Genomic DNA, 7,837 nt, shown 5'->3' with positions numbered 1-7,837 from the left:
AATGCAGGAGAGGGTATGGAAAAAATGGAACCCTTCTAACTTGGTGGGAATGCAAATTGATGCAGCCACTATGGAAAACAGCATGGAAGTTCCTTAAAAAACTAAAAATTGAACTAGTACATGATACAGCAGTTCCACTCCTGATTATATATACAGAAGGAAAAAACTCTAATTCAAAAACATACATGCACTCCAATGTTCATAACACCACTATTTACAATAGCCCAAACATGGAAGCTGTCCAAGTGCCCATCAACAGATGACTGGATTAAGAAGATATGGTGTGGAAGGCGCCCAGCCCACAATGATCTGCTCACTGGCCACGCGTCCCTGCCAGCCCCACCATGCCTACTGCCTAGGCTTCAACAGACCTCACCAAAATGCCACCTGCAATGGAACATTCCATGGAAACCATGATGTTCACATTTCACAAATTTGCTGGGGATAAAGGCTATATAACAAAGGAGGGCCTGAGAATACTAATGGAAGAGGAGTTCCCTGGATTTTCGGAAAATCAAAAAGACCCTCTGGCCGTGGGCAAAATAATGAAGGACCTGGACCAGTGACGAGATGGCAAAATGGTTTCCAGAGCTTCTTTTCACTAAATCAGTGGGCTCATCATTGCATGCAATGACTCTTTTGTAGGACACATGAAGCCGAAGGGAAAGAAGTAGGTGGCATTGAGCAATTACTCCTGCCCTGATAAAAAAAAGTCTCCCAAAGGGTCACTTTAGGAATCTGCCCCACAGCTTCCCCCTGTATAAGGATTTCCTGAGCAGATTGGGACCCTTAGAAAATGTACAAATAAAATCTAACTCCCCTTGGAGAAGCAGAGAAAGAAAAGTCAGTTAAAACCAGATAAGCTTTCAATTTTTATATTGCTTACATCCTCCTGCTGCCAATAAACAAAATCCTTTTTCAGTTCTGAAAAAAAAAGAAGATATGGTGTGTGTGTATACACACAATGGAATATTAGTCATAAAAAAATAATGAAATACTGCCATTTGTAGCATTTGAGTGGACCTAGAGAATACTGTGCCACTATCCAAAAAAAGGAGAAAATAACAAGTGTTGGCAAGCATGTAGAGAAATTGAAACCCTCATGCACTGCTGATGGGAATATAGAATGGTGCAGCTTCTGTGACAATTTTTTCCCCAGAAAGTTAAACATAGCATTGCCAATATGACCCAACAATTCTACTTTTAAGTATAGACCCAAAAGTATTGAAAGGAAGCACTCAAACAGGTATATGCACACCGATGTTCACAGCAGTGCTATTCACAATAGCTAAAAGGCAGAAGCAACCTGTGTCCATTGGTTGATGAATGGATTAACAAAAATGTAGTATGGACAGATAAAATACTATTCAGACTTAAAAGGATGAAATTCTGACACATGCTACAATATGGATGAACCTTGAGGATATTATGCTGTGAAATAAACCAGACACAAACTGCCAAATATTGTGTGATTTGCCCTTATGTGAGGGACATAAAATGGGCAACTTCATTGAGATATAAGTAGTATAGAGGTTACCAGGGGAGAGAGAGTACAGAACTTCCGTCTGGAATAATGGGAAAATTCTGAAAATGGATATTGGTGATGGTTGCACAACAGTGGGAATGTGCTTAACACCACTGAATTGTACACCTAAAAGTGATTAAAATAGCAAATGTTATGTTGTGTATTTTTACCACAATAAGAAATCACCCCAAAAAAGTACATAAAATTTTTGATATTTTTCCCTTCAAGAAGTGGGGACTGATTCCTTTCCCTTGAGTCAGGCTGGACTTAGTGACTCATTTCTGACATATAGAATAAAACAGAAGTGACAGTTTACAATTAGGTCCTAAAAGGCATTGTGCGTTCCTCTTTGCTCTCTCACTTGAACTACCGGCTCTGGGGGAAGTTAGATGTCATAAAGGCATTCCAGTAGCCTATGGAGAGGTCCTTGTGAGGAAGAGTTCTCCTGCCAATTACCATGTAAGTGAGCCATCTTGGAATAGATCCTCCACCCCAGTCAAGCCTTCAGATCGTTGCAGTCCCTGCAACATCCTAATTCATTTCATGAGTCATCCTGAGTCATAACTTCCCAGCTAACCCCCTCCTGAATTCTTTATCTATGGAAGAAGGAGGAGGAGGAGGAGGAGGAGGAGAAGGAGGAGAAGAAGAAGGAGAAGAAGAAGTAGAAGAAGAAGGAGAAAGAGAAGGAGAAGAAGAAGGAGAAAGAGAAGGAGAAGGAGAAGGAGAAGAAGAAGGAGAAAGAGAAGGAGAAGGAGAAGAAGAAGAAGAAGAAGAAGAAGAAGAAGAAGAAGAAGAAGGAGGAGGAGGAGGAGGAGGAGGAGAAGGAGGAGGAGGAGGAGAAGAAGAAGAAGGAGAAGGAGAAGAAGAAGGAGAAAGAGAAGGAGAAGAAGAAGGAGAAAGAGAAGAAGAAGGAGAAGAAGAAGAAGAAGAAGAAGAAGAAGAAGAAGAAGAAGAAGAAGAAGAAGAAGAAGAAGAAGAAGAAGAAGAAGAAGAAGAAGAAGAAGAAGAAGAAGAAGAAGAAGAAGAAGAAGAAGAAGAAGAAGAAGAAGAAGAAGAAGAAGGAGGAGGAGGAGGAGGAGGAGGAGGAGGAGGAGGAGGAGGAGGAGGAGGAGGGGAAGGAGAAGGAGGAGGAGGGGAAGGAGAAGGAGGAGGAGGGGAAGGAGAAGGAGGAGGAGGGGAAGGAGAAGGAGGAGGAGGGGAAGGAGAAGGAGGAGGAGGGGAAGGAGAAGGAGGAGGAGGGGAAGGAGAAAAGAAGCTTGTTATTTTAAGCCTTGATGTTTGGGGGTAATTTGTTTTTCAACAATGGACAACTTGTGCAAGTTTACAGTTCGTTTTTGCTTAATGTGATTATTGATATTGCTGGGTTAACTTCCACCATCTTGCTTTTGTTTTCTATTTGTTCCATCTGTTTTTTGGTACTTTGTATCTTTGTTCCACATTCTCTGTCTTCTTTTGGATTCTTCAAGTATTTTATATGTTTCATTTTATCTACACTATTGGCTTTTAGCCATAACTCTTTGTAATTTTAAGTGATTGGCACTTACAATAGTCATCTTCAATTTAAAGTAGTCTATCTTGAATTAATATTATTGCATTCATATAAAATACAAGAGATTTATAACAGCACAATTCCAGTTATCCCCCCATTCTGCCCTTTGTGCTTTTGTTTTCCCAAGTTTTACTTCTACATAAAATGTTAATCCCACTGTATATTTTTATTATTATTTTAAACAGTCAATAGTCCTTTAACAAAAATCAAAATGTTCTTTTTATTTACCCACATATTACAATTTCCAGTACTCTTTCTCCTTATTTGTTAATCTGACCTTATATCTTGAATCCTTTATATTTAGCCCCCCAGAAATCACTTTCCTTGGCATTCTGCCAAAGCATAATTCTGATGGTCACAAATGGTCTCAAATTATATTTGTCTCTAAAAGCCTTTCTTTTTTTTCTTCATTTTGGAAGAGATACTCACTGGATATAGAATTTTTTATTTTAAGATTATTTTATTTCAGCATGTAGAAGATGTCATTTCATTGTCTTCTGCTTCCATTTTTCCTCATAAGAAGTCAGTCTTCATTCTTCTTGTTGTTTCCCTTAATGTAATATTACACACACCTATCCCAACTGCTTTTAAGATTTTCTCTTTATCTTTGACTTTCAGCAGTTTGATTATGATGTGCACAGATATTTTTCCTGTTTGGTATTTGCTGAGTTTCTGGGATCTGTAGATCTGTCTTTCAAATTTGGAAATTGTCAGCCATTATCACTTCAGATATTTTTTCCTCTCTCTTCTACTTCTGAAACTTGAATTACCTACACATTAGACTAACTGACGTTGATCACTCTTAGGCACTCTGTTTGATATTAGTCATTTGGTTTTGTTTTTCACTTTCTTTTTTCTTTGTATTCTTCAGTTTGTGTAATTTCTATTGACTTGTCTTTTAATTCAGTGATCTTTTCTTCAACTATGTCCAGCATAGTGTTAAGCCAACTCAGTGGATTCTTAATTTAAAAAACTTTTTCAGTACTAGAATTTCCATTTTTTCAATTTATTTTTTAGGTTTTCATTTCTTTGATTAAACTTTACATATGTTCACTTATTTTGTTCACCTTTTCTATAAATTCTTTGTAATAGCTATTTTATATCCTTGTCTGCTAATTCTAACCTCTGAGTGATCTGTGAGTCTACTTCTATCAACTTCATTCTCCTTATGGGTCATATTTTTCTGCTTCACATTTTTGGCTATTGTATTGTTATATGCTGGACATTTTCAATGACACTTTATAGAGATCTAGGTTATGTTAGCTACCTCTAAATTATGCTATGTTTTGTTCTGTTAGACAGTTAAATTCCTGGCAAGGAGGGTCTATTTCAAGTTCAGTCTTAATCTTAAGAGTATTGCCTTCCATGGGCACAGACTTTTTGCAGTAAATGTGCCCTTTCTAAGGGTTTATACTGAATGTCCAGTGTGTTCAACAAGGTCACTCTGCATGGGACAAAACCCCAATGTCTTCCCAGCAACTTGCAGAAAACTGCTCAATTCTAATTCCATGTCCTGGTTACTGTTTCTGTTTAACAAATTATCCCCAAAACTTAGCATCATAAAAAAAACCATTTTATTATGATCTCTAATTCTATGGGTAAGGAATTCATACAGGGCTGAGTAATACTGATTTGTCTCTGTTCTACAATATGTCTCAGGCCTCATCGGGGAAGATTCAAGTGATGAATCTGCCTTGACAACTCAGGCTGGTACCATCTGACCTACCTGGGGCCTGGCTTCAGATGACCCAAAGTACTGGACCGCTGACTAGAGTGTCTGTCTACATGTAGCCCCTCGGTATGGCTTGGGGTAGTCAGCATGCTTACATTACCACCCAGGACTCTAAGGACAAGAATTACAGTACAGCGAACAAGGTGGAAGATGAATATGAGGCTGTTGTTGCCCAGCCTTATAAATCACACATCATTTCCCTGTGCTTTATTGGTTGAAGCAATCACAGCCCATCCAGACTCCAGGGGAAGGAACAAACTCCAGCTCTTCATGAGAGCATGCCAAAGCCACATTTCAGAAGAGAATGTGGGATAGGAGATATTGGTGTGGCCCTCGTTACAAAATGCAATCTGCCGCAGTACCCCAGCAGCTCTGATTGGCTTGTCAGGGTCTTTCGCTCAATATGAGCAAATTAAGATTTGGCCAAGTTCCTAGGGAATTGGGGGTAGGGGTGGGCGGCTTCTGCTCTGTGGTTCTTTCCTCTCTGGTGCCCTGCCTCTCAAATCCCAGCCAGCCAGCAGCCTTGAGTTCCAATCTCTATTCCCTCTGTTCAATAAGACTTCTACCTTTTACTTGAGTTCTGTTTTCCTGTTCTATGGCTTGAAAATTGCCCCCAGGCTGAAAGCCAGGGTAAATGCCAAGCTTATCTCTTGTGCTGATTTCTAGGCTCACAGTCCAGTGCTGTCCTCTGTTCAGTGCCTGAAAATAGTTGTTTCAAATATTTGGTTCTATTTTATAGTTGTTTGCTGTCAGGTGGTGCAGCAGACAGACTCTAACATGGCCACCAATTTTCTCTGCCTCTTGATGTTCACGTCTTTGTACAGTCCCCTCCCCTTGAGTATGGGGAGGCTCTGTAACCTGCTTCTAGACATAAAGATGTGTCAAAGGTGATGGAATTTATACCATCATGTGTTCATTATTGTATATGGTTATGTTACATACAGTTGTAGTGCCTGTTTTACTGCAGTTTGCAGTGTCTCCCTTTCCTTTGCTGGCTTTGAAGATAGATGGAGAGAGCCATGTGGCAGGGAACTGGTGATGGTCTCTGGCCAAAAGCCAGTGCAAAACTAGGATCTTTAGTTCAACAGCCTGCTAGGAACAGATGTGATCCAGCCATGCCCAACGCCTTGATTGCAGCCTTGCAGCAGTCCCAGCTAAGAGGTGCCCAGAATCCTGACCCACAAAAGCCATGAGATAATAAATGTGTGTTGTTTTAAGCTTAAAAGTTTGTGGTAATATCATGATGCAGCAAAAGGTTACTAATACAGAGAGTAAGTCTGATACTGCCAACTCCTTTGTGACCAAAAGGAGAAGTGATCCTGTTTTCTGAATCACAGAGAAGAAAGGCACATGATATGGGACCTGGGAAAGGGCAGGGGATGAGATGCCTTCTACATCAATTCTCAGTCGACTAGAAGAGACCTCCCAGCCCCTGAGCATCCCCTCCCGGCACAGTGCCTGCTCATCCACCCTTTGAGCTTTATTCTTTGAAGTAAACATTCATCCATTCAACCAAGTTGTACTAAGTCTCCTGTGTGATGGTCCCTGTGCTTAATACTGAGGAACCAAGGATGAGTTACACACTGTCCCTGCCTTCAAGAAAGGTACAATGTTATTCACTTGACATTATCTCATTTAACATTCACATTATACCATAAGGTGGGTGCCATTGTTGTCTGCACTTAATAGGTAGGAATTAACACTCAGGGTGTTGAATCACTCATCATAGATGAGTGGTGGATCAGAATTTGAACTCTGGATTTTTTTTTTATTCCAAAGTCTTCCTGCTACATACTCAATTACTGTCTCATATGAGAGACAAATAAACAATGTAATTGTAACTCAATGTAATAAATACTCTCCTGGAGGGAGCACAGAGGGAGCACAGGGAAGAAAGCTTGGGGCCCAGGAAAGGCTTTAACACGGAGCTGTGTCCTCCTGGTGATCAAAGGTGGTGGCAGTGCTGGAGAGACTCATGCCAGGATCAGAGAGGACAGTGAGGTGGCAGAGTCGTGCAGCACGGCTAGCGTGGAGAGTTAGAATCTGCTCAGTCCTGGTAGTGGAAGTGTGGGAAGAGTGGCCAGCAGGATCAGAGTCCCACTTCTAGGACAAGTGCTGGGATGGGAACTACATAGTGAAGCAGGAAGGAAGGCGGGAAGAAGCAAGGCAGAATGATCTGGGTCACTGGAGGCCATGGGACTATGGACACAAGTGGACACTGGGAGAACGGGCAGGGGTCCAACATCCCTATCTCACCATGACATCGGTGTCAGCCACCCTGCACCAGCCACACCTTCCTATCACACTTGTTGAGAAGAACGGCTCCACCCACAGCCCCTGCTGAAGGGCTGGTCCAGTGGATAATTATATCCATTGACCCCATGCCTCTGGCCACAGGTAGCCCAGAAGTGAGCAGGTGTCTTTGCTCTCCTCCCAGGTCATGTAATTAGTACACCAGGGTACAGACTGGCTGGGGGGCAAAGTCATGTAGTTCAGGGCCACTGTGGGCACCAGGGCTGGCCAAAGCCACAGATGAGCTTAGGTATAGGAGGGTCTAACAAGTCACAGAGGAGACTGGTCTACAGAGGAAGCAGAAGAATGTGACAGAGACCCAGCAGGAAGCAGAGTTGAGGCCATGAGACCCTAGAGGGAGAGAAGGAAAGATGGAGAGAGGAGCTTCCTAGGGATTCTCTGTTCCTCACAAGGTCTAGCTGTACACCCTTCTCCTCAATTCCAACATATGTCCCTAAGTCCTCCCAATAAAATGCCTTTAAATATGAGTGAGTTTGACTAGGCTTCTGTTCATTACAACAAATGATCCCAGTACTGGTCAGGACCTTTGATCACAAGTAACAGAAACCCTGAAGGACCTGGTTCCATCACAGATGGAACGTGCTGTGCTCACTCACACAACTTGAGAGGTGGGGTCAGGTAGCAGACACCCCACACAACTGAATGCAGATGCAGGGTGTGTCCTTGGTGAGCTCTCTCACCATCTCCTGGCCCTCCTCTCCTCCAAAAAAAATGGGCT

At 41.9% G+C, this 7,837-nt stretch overlaps 1 pseudogene; it reads left to right on the top strand.

Annotated features, from left to right (window-relative positions):
• The first annotated feature begins 380 nt into the window (after positions 1 to 380).
• Positions 381 to 674, top strand: LOC105084482 (protein S100-A10-like; annotated as a pseudogene).
• Positions 675 to 7,837: the final 7,163 nt, after the last annotated feature.

The sequence above is a fragment of the Camelus dromedarius genome, chromosome 4 (assembly GCF_036321535.1).
Source record: "Camelus dromedarius isolate mCamDro1 chromosome 4, mCamDro1.pat, whole genome shotgun sequence".
NCBI lineage: Eukaryota > Metazoa > Chordata > Mammalia > Artiodactyla > Camelidae > Camelus > Camelus dromedarius.
Note: the sequence above shows the minus strand (reverse complement) of the source record. Positions and strands in the feature narration are given on the sequence as shown.